We start from the raw sequence: 12,695 nt of genomic DNA on the forward strand, positions 1-12,695 counted from the left end.
CTGCCTGCCTGTCTCTAGTTACCCCACTGGCTGTAGCTGCGTCCCTTCCGACATGGAATAACACCAACTGTAACGATAAACTGAAAATTAACAGTATAAACCTGCATCATTTTGGACTCTGGTATTTGCTGAATCCGGGTGACCTGACAATCGATGGTGGTGCCGCTGGTGATTCTGGCCTTCTTGGAATCTGTTGGGCCTATGTGTTAGCTCACACATCACTTGGGTATCCATGGTAACTACCACAACATGGTCATCTGCAGTTTACATCTAGCCCGTGGCATTGAATGGCATTTTAAAAGTGCTAAGGGTCCTGGTGCAATAATCCTCCCATGAGGATCAGCCTCAACGGCTTTGTAGATTGCACTCATGTCAGCAACTCCATATACATTTTTTTTTCTTCATGCTTCTTTCTTCATCCTTTTTTCTTTCTGTCATTCAGACTTTCATTCATTCGATCTCTCTCACTCACTTGCTTTAACTCATTTGTTCTCACTCACTCACTCACTCACTCAATCACTCACTCACTCATTCACTCTCACTCACTCTCACTCTCTCACTCACTCGCTCACTAAGTCAGTCTCTCTCTCTCTCTCTCTCTTTTTCTTTTTATATATATTTTTTTCCGTCTTCTTCTTCTTCTTCTTCTTCTTCTTCTTCAGACCCTGTCATAGCACTAATGCCTTTCCAATACCACCAGCAGATGGAGACACTCCATTGCAACATTGGTTGTGAGCAGCAGTTTCTAAAAACAAATGCCTCATGGCGGATTTCCCATCCATCAATGGATGGTAAATTTTGTTTTTATCATTCACTGACCACAGATACCAATGCATGGTCAAGCAACAGCAATGACACACCCTTGTGTATAGGCATGAGACCCTCACGTCATTTAACAGGATTCAGCACCACCCACAAGACAGCTACCTGTCATGTCATGTCAAACCTGCACAGGTGTGCTAGATTATTATTATTTAGTTTTATTTTATTTTTTTACACCAATCAGTGTGCAAACATGGTCATTAAAACGCTAAATGAATAGACGTTCATAAACCAGTCAGTGCAACTCATCATTTTGGTCTCCAATTCTCAAACTCAAATTCTCACCCACGGAGGATTAAATGAGAATCTTTCTTGTTTAACACTGGAATGGGGTGGTGCACTGTTCACTACCCGAATATACTGCCACATCGGGTCAATGCATAGGGCGACAGAAGCAAGCTTCCAAATCAGCTCCCTTTCTCAAAAATCCATTTAATTTATGGTCCCCAGATAGGGAACGTATGTATCAGTATGTGCTCACAAGTCACCCAAGTGCAAGTATTCACACAAAAAAAAACGTGCCTCAGGATGCGATCTGTCGCAAGATCCTTTCTTTTTTTACACTTGATCTAAGCCAAAAGGCCTAGAGGGGATAACCGGGAAAGGGGTGGACCCAACCATGTCCCCTTCATGAGCACTCACATTACTCATAGGAATGGAAGGAAGGCTGGCAGCCAACCAGCCTCCCATACACTCTCTGGGTGGGTGGCAGTCAGCCACCCATACATACATACAGCACAGGCTAAACCCACATCATCACTTAAAAAAAGGACAGGCGACCATTGCACTCTGATGGAGCATTTAGCAATGCAATCCATAGCCTGGCTTTTGCCTGAACCCCCATCACTCCTCCTCTTGCATATAAGACAATATTTCAGATCTGCATATGAAAACAACACGCCTACCTTTGTTGCACATAGCTGCCTGCCTGTCTCTAGTTACCCCACTGGCTGTAGCTGCGTCCCTTCCGACATGGAATAACACCAACTGTAACGATAAACTGAAAATTAACAGTATAAACCTGCATCATTTTGGACTCTGGTATTTGCTGAATCCGGGTGACCTGACAATCGATGGTGGTGCCGCTGGTGATTCTGGCCTTCTTGGAATCTGTTGGGCCTATGTGTTAGCTCACACATCACTTGGGTATCCATGGTAACTACCACAACATGGTCATCTGCAGTTTACATCTAGCCCGTGGCATTGAATGGCATTTTAAAAGTGCTAAGGGTCCTGGTGCAATAATCCTCCCATGAGGATCAGCCTCAACGGCTTTGTAGATTGCACTCATGTCAGCAACTCCATATACATTTTTTTTTCTTCATGCTTCTTTCTTCATCCTTTTTTCTTTCTGTCATTCAGACTTTCATTCATTCGATCTCTCTCACTCACTTGCTTTAACTCATTTGTTCTCACTCACTCACTCACTCACTCAATCACTCACTCACTCATTCACTCTCACTCACTCTCACTCTCTCACTCACTCGCTCACTAAGTCAGTCTCTCTCTCTCTCTCTCTCTTTTTCTTTTTATATATATTTTTTTCCGTCTTCTTCTTCTTCTTCTTCTTCTTCTTCTTCAGACCCTGTCATAGCACTAATGCCTTTCCAATACCACCAGCAGATGGAGACACTCCATTGCAACATTGGTTGTGAGCAGCAGTTTCTAAAAACAAATGCCTCATGGCGGATTTCCCATCCATCAATGGATGGTAAATTTTGTTTTTATCATTCACTGACCACAGATACCAATGCATGGTCAAGCAACAGCAATGACACACCCTTGTGTATAGGCATGAGACCCTCACGTCATTTAACAGGATTCAGCACCACCCACAAGACAGCTACCTGTCATGTCATGTCAAACCTGCACAGGTGTGCTAGATTATTATTATTTAGTTTTATTTTATTTTTTTACACCAATCAGTGTGCAAACATGGTCATTAAAACGCTAAATGAATAGACGTTCATAAACCAGTCAGTGCAACTCATCATTTTGGTCTCCAATTCTCAAACTCAAATTCTCACCCACAGAGGATTAAATGAGAATCTTTCTTGTTTAACACTGGAATGGGGTGGTGCACTGTTCACTACCCGAATATACTGCCACATCGGGTCAATGCATAGGGCGACAGAAGCAAGCTTCCAAATCAGCTCCCTTTCTCAAAAATCCATTTAATTTATGGTCCCCAGATAGGGAACGTATGTATCAGTATGTGCTCACAAGTCACCCAAGTGCAAGTATTCACACAAAAAAAAAACGTGCCTCAGGATGCGATCTGTCGCAAGATCCTTTCTTTTTTTACACTTGATCTAAGCCAAAAGGCCTAGAGGGGATAACCGGGAAAGGGGTGGACCCAACCATGTCCCCTTCATGAGCACTCACATTACTCATAGGAATGGAAGGAAGGCTGGCAGCCAACCAGCCTCCCATACACTCTCTGGGTGGGTGGCAGTCAGCCACCCATACATACATACAGCACAGGCTAAACCCACATCATCACTTAAAAAAAGGACAGGCGACCATTGCACTCTGATGGAGCATTTAGCAATGCAATCCATAGCCTGGCTTTTGCCTGAACCCCCATCACTCCTCCTCTTGCATATAAGACAATATTTCAGATCTGCATATGAAAACAACACGCCTACCTTTGTTGCACATAGCTGCCTGCCTGTCTCTAGTTACCCCACTGGCTGTAGCTGCGTCCCTTCCGACATGGAATAACACCAACTGTAACGATAAACTGAAAATTAACAGTATAAACCTGCATCATTTTGGACTCTGGTATTTGCTGAATCCGGGTGACCTGACAATCGATGGTGGTGCCGCTGGTGATTCTGGCCTTCTTGGAATCTGTTGGGCCTATGTGTTAGCTCACACATCACTTGGGTATCCATGGTAACTACCACAACATGGTCATCTGCAGTTTACATCTAGCCCGTGGCATTGAATGGCATTTTAAAAGTGCTAAGGGTCCTGGTGCAATAATCCTCCCATGAGGATCAGCCTCAACGGCTTTGTAGATTGCACTCATGTCAGCAACTCCATATACATTTTTTTTTCTTCATGCTTCTTTCTTCATCCTTTTTTCTTTCTGTCATTCAGACTTTCATTCATTCGATCTCTCTCACTCACTTGCTTTAACTCATTTGTTCTCACTCACTCACTCACTCACTCAATCACTCACTCACTCATTCACTCTCACTCACTCTCACTCTCTCACTCACTCGCTCACTAAGTCAGTCTCTCTCTCTCTCTCTCTCTCTTTTTCTTTTTATATATATTTTTTTCCGTCTTCTTCTTCTTCTTCTTCTTCTTCTTCAGACCCTGTCATAGCACTAATGCCTTTCCAATACCACCAGCAGATGGAGACACTCCATTGCAACATTGGTTGTGAGCAGCAGTTTCTAAAAACAAATGCCTCATGGCGGATTTCCCATCCATCAATGGATGGTAAATTTTGTTTTTATCATTCACTGACCACAGATACCAATGCATGGTCAAGCAACAGCAATGACACACGTATAGGCATGAGACCCTCACGTCATTTAACAGGATTCAGCACCACCCACAAGACAGCTACCTGTCATGTCATGTCAAACCTGCACAGGTGTGCTAGATTATTATTATTTAGTTTTATTTTATTTTTTTACACCAATCAGTGTGCAAACATGGTCATTAAAACGCTAAATGAATAGACGTTCATAAACCAGTCAGTGCAACTCATCATTTTGGTCTCCAATTCTCAAACTCAAATTCTCACCCACGGAGGATTAAATGAGAATCTTTCTTGTTTAACACTGGAATGGGGTGGTGCACTGTTCACTACCCGAATATACTGCCACATCGGGTCAATGCATAGGGCGACAGAAGCAAGCTTCCAAATCAGCTCCCTTTCTCAAAAATCCATTTAATTTATGGTCCCCAGATAGGGAACGTATGTATCAGTATGTGCTCACAAGTCACCCAAGTGCAAGTATTCACACAAAAAAAAACGTGCCTCAGGATGCGATCTGTCGCAAGATCCTTTCTTTTTTTACACTTGATCTAAGCCAAAAGGCCTAGAGGGGATAACCGGGAAAGGGGTGGACCCAACCATGTCCCCTTCATGAGCACTCACATTACTCATAGGAATGGAAGGAAGGCTGGCAGCCAACCAGCCTCCCATACACTCTCTGGGTGGGTGGCAGTCAGCCACCCATACATACATACAGCACAGGCTAAACCCACATCATCACTTAAAAAAAGGACAGGCGACCATTGCACTCTGATGGAGCATTTAGCAATGCAATCCATAGCCTGGCTTTTGCCTGAACCCCCATCACTCCTCCTCTTGCATATAAGACAATATTTCAGATCTGCATATGAAAACAACACGCCTACCTTTGTTGCACATAGCTGCCTGCCTGTCTCTAGTTACCCCACTGGCTGTAGCTGCGTCCCTTCCGACATGGAATAACACCAACTGTAACGATAAACTGAAAATTAACAGTATAAACCTGCATCATTTTGGACTCTGGTATTTGCTGAATCCGGGTGACCTGACAATCGATGGTGGTGCCGCTGGTGATTCTGGCCTTCTTGGAATCTGTTGGGCCTATGTGTTAGCTCACACATCACTTGGGTATCCATGGTAACTACCACAACATGGTCATCTGCAGTTTACATCTAGCCCGTGGCATTGAATGGCATTTTAAAAGTGCTAAGGGTCCTGGTGCAATAATCCTCCCATGAGGATCAGCCTCAACGGCTTTGTAGATTGCACTCATGTCAGCAACTCCATATACATTTTTTTTTCTTCATGCTTCTTTCTTCATCCTTTTTTCTTTCTGTCATTCAGACTTTCATTCATTCGATCTCTCTCACTCACTTGCTTTAACTCATTTGTTCTCACTCACTCACTCACTCACTCAATCACTCACTCACTCATTCACTCTCACTCACTCTCACTCTCTCACTCACTCGCTCACTAAGTCAGTCTCTCTCTCTCTCTCTCTCTCTTTTTCTTTTTATATATATTTTTTTCCGTCTTCTTCTTCTTCTTCTTCTTCTTCTTCTTCAGACCCTGTCATAGCACTAATGCCTTTCCAATACCACCAGCAGATGGAGACACTCCATTGCAACATTGGTTGTGAGCAGCAGTTTCTAAAAACAAATGCCTCATGGCGGATTTCCCATCCATCAATGGATGGTAATGGTAAATTTTGTTTTTATCATTCACTGACCACAGATACCAATGCATGGTCAAGCAACAGCAATGACACACCCTTGTGTATAGGCATGAGACCCTCACGTCATTTAACAGGATTCAGCACCACCCACAAGACAGCTACCTGTCATGTCATGTCAAACCTGCACAGGTGTGCTAGATTATTATTATTTAGTTTTATTTTATTTTTTTACACCAATCAGTGTGCAAACATGGTCATTAAAACGCTAAATGAATAGACGTTCATAAACCAGTCAGTGCAACTCATCATTTTGGTCTCCAATTCTCAAACTCAAATTCTCACCCACGGAGGATTAAATGAGAATCTTTCTTGTTTAACACTGGAATGGGGTGGTGCACTGTTCACTACCCGAATATACTGCCACATCGGGTCAATGCATAGGGCGACAGAAGCAAGCTTCCAAATCAGCTCCCTTTCTCAAAAATCCATTTAATTTATGGTCCCCAGATAGGGAACGTATGTATCAGTATGTGCTCACAAGTCACCCAAGTGCAAGTATTCACACAAAAAAAAACGTGCCTCAGGATGCGATCTGTCGCAAGATCCTTTCTTTTTTTACACTTGATCTAAGCCAAAAGGCCTAGAGGGGATAACCGGGAAAGGGGTGGACCCAACCATGTCCCCTTCATGAGCACTCACATTACTCATAGGAATGGAAGGAAGGCTGGCAGCCAACCAGCCTCCCATACACTCTCTGGGTGGGTGGCAGTCAGCCACCCATACATACATACAGCACAGGCTAAACCCACATCATCACTTAAAAAAAGGACAGGCGACCATTGCACTCTGATGGAGCATTTAGCAATGCAATCCATAGCCTGGCTTTTGCCTGAACCCCCATCACTCCTCCTCTTGCATATAAGACAATATTTCAGATCTGCATATGAAAACAACACGCCTACCTTTGTTGCACATAGCTGCCTGCCTGTCTCTAGTTACCCCACTGGCTGTAGCTGCGTCCCTTCCGACATGGAATAACACCAACTGTAACGATAAACTGAAAATTAACAGTATAAACCTGCATCATTTTGGACTCTGGTATTTGCTGAATCCGGGTGACCTGACAATCGATGGTGGTGCCGCTGGTGATTCTGGCCTTCTTGGAATCTGTTGGGCCTATGTGTTAGCTCACACATCACTTGGGTATCCATGGTAACTACCACAACATGGTCATCTGCAGTTTACATCTAGCCCGTGGCATTGAATGGCATTTTAAAAGTGCTAAGGGTCCTGGTGCAATAATCCTCCCATGAGGATCAGCCTCAACGGCTTTGTAGATTGCACTCATGTCAGCAACTCCATATACATTTTTTTTTCTTCATGCTTCTTTCTTCATCCTTTTTTCTTTCTGTCATTCAGACTTTCATTCATTCGATCTCTCTCACTCACTTGCTTTAACTCATTTGTTCTCACTCACTCACTCACTCACTCAATCACTCACTCACTCATTCACTCTCACTCACTCTCACTCTCTCACTCACTCGCTCACTAAGTCAGTCTCTCTCTCTCTCTCTCTCTTTTTCTTTTTATATATATTTTTTTCCGTCTTCTTCTTCTTCTTCTTCTTCTTCAGACCCTGTCATAGCACTAATGCCTTTCCAATACCACCAGCAGATGGAGACACTCCATTGCAACATTGGTTGTGAGCAGCAGTTTCTAAAAACAAATGCCTCATGGCGGATTTCCCATCCATCAATGGATGGTAAATTTTGTTTTTATCATTCACTGACCACAGATACCAATGCATGGTCAAGCAACAGCAATGACACACCCTTGTGTATAGGCATGAGACCCTCACGTCATTTAACAGGATTCAGCACCACCCACAAGACAGCTACCTGTCATGTCATGTCAAACCTGCACAGGTGTGCTAGATTATTATTATTTAGTTTTATTTTATTTTTTTACACCAATCAGTGTGCAAACATGGTCATTAAAACGCTAAATGAATAGACGTTCATAAACCAGTCAGTGCAACTCATCATTTTGGTCTCCAATTCTCAAACTCAAATTCTCACCCACGGAGGATTAAATGAGAATCTTTCTTGTTTAACACTGGAATGGGGTGGTGCACTGTTCACTACCCGAATATACTGCCACATCGGGTCAATGCATAGGGCGACAGAAGCAAGCTTCCAAATCAGCTCCCTTTCTCAAAAATCCATTTAATTTATGGTCCCCAGATAGGGAACGTATGTATCAGTATGTGCTCACAAGTCACCCAAGTGCAAGTATTCACACAAAAAAAAACGTGCCTCAGGATGCGATCTGTCGCAAGATCCTTTCTTTTTTTACACTTGATCTAAGCCAAAAGGCCTAGAGGGGATAACCGGGAAAGGGGTGGACCCAACCATGTCCCCTTCATGAGCACTCACATTACTCATAGGAATGGAAGGAAGGCTGGCAGCCAACCAGCCTCCCATACACTCTCTGGGTGGGTGGCAGTCAGCCACCCATACATACATACAGCACAGGCTAAACCCACATCATCACTTAAAAAAAGGACAGGCGACCATTGCACTCTGATGGAGCATTTAGCAATGCAATCCATAGCCTGGCTTTTGCCTGAACCCCCATCACTCCTCCTCTTGCATATAAGACAATATTTCAGATCTGCATATGAAAACAACACGCCTACCTTTGTTGCACATAGCTGCCTGCCTGTCTCTAGTTACCCCACTGGCTGTAGCTGCGTCCCTTCCGACATGGAATAACACCAACTGTAACGATAAACTGAAAATTAACAGTATAAACCTGCATCATTTTGGACTCTGGTATTTGCTGAATCCGGGTGACCTGACAATCGATGGTGGTGCCGCTGGTGATTCTGGCCTTCTTGGAATCTGTTGGGCCTATGTGTTAGCTCACACATCACTTGGGTATCCATGGTAACTACCACAACATGGTCATCTGCAGTTTACATCTAGCCCGTGGCATTGAATGGCATTTTAAAAGTGCTAAGGGTCCTGGTGCAATAATCCTCCCATGAGGATCAGCCTCAACGGCTTTGTAGATTGCACTCATGTCAGCAACTCCATATACATTTTTTTTTCTTCATGCTTCTTTCTTCATCCTTTTTTCTTTCTGTCATTCAGACTTTCATTCATTCGATCTCTCTCACTCACTTGCTTTAACTCATTTGTTCTCACTCACTCACTCACTCACTCAATCACTCACTCACTCACTCATTCACTCTCACTCACTCTCACTCTCTCACTCACTCGCTCACTAAGTCAGTCTCTCTCTCTCTCTCTCTCTTTTTCTTTTTATATATATTTTTTTCCGTCTTCTTCTTCTTCTTCTTCTTCTTCAGACCCTGTCATAGCACTAATGCCTTTCCAATACCACCAGCAGATGGAGACACTCCATTGCAACATTGGTTGTGAGCAGCAGTTTCTAAAAACAAATGCCTCATGGCGGATTTCCCATCCATCAATGGATGGTAAATTTTGTTTTTATCATTCACTGACCACAGATACCAATGCATGGTCAAGCAACAGCAATGACACACCCTTGTGTATAGGCATGAGACCCTCACGTCATTTAACAGGATTCAGCACCACCCACAAGACAGCTACCTGTCATGTCATGTCAAACCTGCACAGGTGTGCTAGATTATTATTATTTAGTTTTATTTTATTTTTTTACACCAATCAGTGTGCAAACATGGTCATTAAAACGCTAAATGAATAGACGTTCATAAACCAGTCAGTGCAACTCATCATTTTGGTCTCCAATTCTCAAACTCAAATTCTCACCCACGGAGGATTAAATGAGAATCTTTCTTGTTTAACACTGGAATGGGGTGGTGCACTGTTCACTACCCGAACACTGTTCACTACCCGAATATACTGCCACATCGGGTCAATGCATAGGGCGACAGAAGCAAGCTTCCAAATCAGCTCCCTTTCTCAAAAATCCATTTAATTTATGGTCCCCAGATAGGGAACGTATGTATCAGTATGTGCTCACAAGTCACCCAAGTGCAAGTATTCACACAAAAAAAAACGTGCCTCAGGATGCGATCTGTCGCAAGATCCTTTCTTTTTTTACACTTGATCTAAGCCAAAAGGCCTAGAGGGGATAACCGGGAAAGGGGTGGACCCAACCATGTCCCCTTCATGAGCACTCACATTACTCATAGGAATGGAAGGAAGGCTGGCAGCCAACCAGCCTCCCATACACTCTCTGGGTGGGTGGCAGTCAGCCACCCATACATACATACAGCACAGGCTAAACCCACATCATCACTTAAAAAAAGGACAGGCGACCATTGCACTCTGATGGAGCATTTAGCAATGCAATCCATAGCCTGGCTTTTGCCTGAACCCCCATCACTCCTCCTCTTGCATATAAGACAATATTTCAGATCTGCATATGAAAACAACACGCCTACCTTTGTTGCACATAGCTGCCTGCCTGTCTCTAGTTACCCCACTGGCTGTAGCTGCGTCCCTTCCGACATGGAATAACACCAACTGTAACGATAAACTGAAAATTAACAGTATAAACCTGCATCATTTTGGACTCTGGTATTTGCTGAATCCGGGTGACCTGACAATCGATGGTGGTGCCGCTGGTGATTCTGGCCTTCTTGGAATCTGTTGGGCCTATGTGTTAGCTCACACATCACTTGGGTATCCATGGTAACTACCACAACATGGTCATCTGCAGTTTACATCTAGCCCGTGGCATTGAATGGCATTTTAAAAGTGCTAAGGGTCCTGGTGCAATAATCCTCCCATGAGGATCAGCCTCAACGGCTTTGTAGATTGCACTCATGTCAGCAACTCCATATACATTTTTTTTTCTTCATGCTTCTTTCTTCATCCTTTTTTCTTTCTGTCATTCAGACTTTCATTCATTCGATCTCTCTCACTCACTTGCTTTAACTCATTTGTTCTCACTCACTCACTCACTCACTCAATCACTCACTCACTCATTCACTCTCACTCACTCTCACTCTCTCACTCACTCGCTCACTAAGTCAGTCTCTCTCTCTCTCTCTCTCTTTTTCTTTTTATATATATTTTTTTCCGTCTTCTTCTTCTTCTTCTTCTTCTTCAGACCCTGTCATAGCACTAATGCCTTTCCAATACCACCAGCAGATGGAGACACTCCATTGCAACATTGGTTGTGAGCAGCAGTTTCTAAAAACAAATGCCTCATGGCGGATTTCCCATCCATCAATGGATGGTAAATTTTGTTTTTATCATTCACTGACCACAGATACCAATGCATGGTCAAGCAACAGCAATGACACACCCTTGTGTATAGGCATGAGACCCTCACGTCATTTAACAGGATTCAGCACCACCCACAAGACAGCTACCTGTCATGTCATGTCAAACCTGCACAGGTGTGCTAGATTATTATTATTTAGTTTTATTTTATTTTTTTACACCAATCAGTGTGCAAACATGGTCATTAAAACGCTAAATGAATAGACGTTCATAAACCAGTCAGTGCAACTCATCATTTTGGTCTCCAATTCTCAAACTCAAATTCTCACCCACGGAGGATTAAATGAGAATCTTTCTTGTTTAACACTGGAATGGGGTGGTGCACTGTTCACTACCCGAATATACTGCCACATCGGGTCAATGCATAGGGCGACAGAAGCAAGCTTCCAAATCAGCTCCCTTTCTCAAAAATCCATTTAATTTATGGTCCCCAGATAGGGAACGTATGTATCAGTATGTGCTCACAAGTCACCCAAGTGCAAGTATTCACACAAAAAAAAACGTGCCTCAGGATGCGATCTGTCGCAAGATCCTTTCTTTTTTTACACTTGATCTAAGCCAAAAGGCCTAGAGGGGATAACCGGGAAAGGGGTGGACCCAACCATGTCCCCTTCATGAGCACTCACATTACTCATAGGAATGGAAGGAAGGCTGGCAGCCAACCAGCCTCCCATACACTCTCTGGGTGGGTGGCAGTCAGCCACCCATACATACATACAGCACAGGCTAAACCCACATCATCACTTAAAAAAAGGACAGGCGACCATTGCACTCTGATGGAGCATTTAGCAATGCAATCCATAGCCTGGCTTTTGCCTGAACCCCCATCACTCCTCCTCTTGCATATAAGACAATATTTCAGATCTGCATATGAAAACAACACGCCTACCTTTGTTGCACATAGCTGCCTGCCTGTCTCTAGTTACCCCACTGGCTGTAGCTGCGTCCCTTCCGACATGGAATAACACCAACTGTAACGATAAACTGAAAATTAACAGTATAAACCTGCATCATTTTGGACTCTGGTATTTGCTGAATCCGGGTGACCTGACAATCGATGGTGGTGCCGCTGGTGATTCTGGCCTTCTTGGAATCTGTTGGGCCTATGTGTTAGCTCACACATCACTTGGGTATCCATGGTAACTACCACAACATGGTCATCTGCAGTTTACATCTAGCCCGTGGCATTGAATGGCATTTTAAAAGTGCTAAGGGTCCTGGTGCAATAATCCTCCCATGAGGATCAGCCTCAACGGCTTTGTAGATTGCACTCATGTCAGCAACTCCATATACATTTTTTTTTCTTCATGCTTCTTTCTTCATCCTTTTTTCTTTCTGTCATTCAGACTTTCATTCATTCGATCTCTCTCACTCACTTGCTTTAACTCATTTGTTCTCA

At 43.5% G+C, this 12,695-nt stretch overlaps 7 pseudogenes; all 7 read right to left on the reverse strand.

The window, feature by feature from the left end:
* Positions 1-1,152: 1,152 nt before the first annotated feature.
* On the reverse strand, positions 1,153-1,416 carry LOC130341601 (U2 spliceosomal RNA; annotated as a pseudogene).
* Positions 1,417-2,894: 1,478 nt separating this feature from the next.
* LOC130341618 (U2 spliceosomal RNA) lies at positions 2,895-3,159 on the reverse strand (annotated as a pseudogene).
* A 1,471-nt stretch (positions 3,160-4,630) lies between these two features.
* On the reverse strand, positions 4,631-4,894 carry LOC130341602 (U2 spliceosomal RNA; annotated as a pseudogene).
* Positions 4,895-6,380: 1,486 nt separating this feature from the next.
* LOC130341603 (U2 spliceosomal RNA) lies at positions 6,381-6,644 on the reverse strand (annotated as a pseudogene).
* A 1,472-nt stretch (positions 6,645-8,116) lies between these two features.
* Positions 8,117-8,380, reverse strand: LOC130341605 (U2 spliceosomal RNA; annotated as a pseudogene).
* Positions 8,381-9,881: 1,501 nt separating this feature from the next.
* LOC130341633 (U2 spliceosomal RNA) lies at positions 9,882-10,138 on the reverse strand (annotated as a pseudogene).
* A 1,472-nt stretch (positions 10,139-11,610) lies between these two features.
* On the reverse strand, positions 11,611-11,874 carry LOC130341606 (U2 spliceosomal RNA; annotated as a pseudogene).
* Positions 11,875-12,695: the final 821 nt, after the last annotated feature.

The sequence above is a fragment of the Hyla sarda genome, unplaced genomic scaffold, assembly GCF_029499605.1.
Source record: "Hyla sarda isolate aHylSar1 unplaced genomic scaffold, aHylSar1.hap1 scaffold_623, whole genome shotgun sequence".
NCBI classification, from domain to species: domain Eukaryota; kingdom Metazoa; phylum Chordata; class Amphibia; order Anura; family Hylidae; genus Hyla; species Hyla sarda.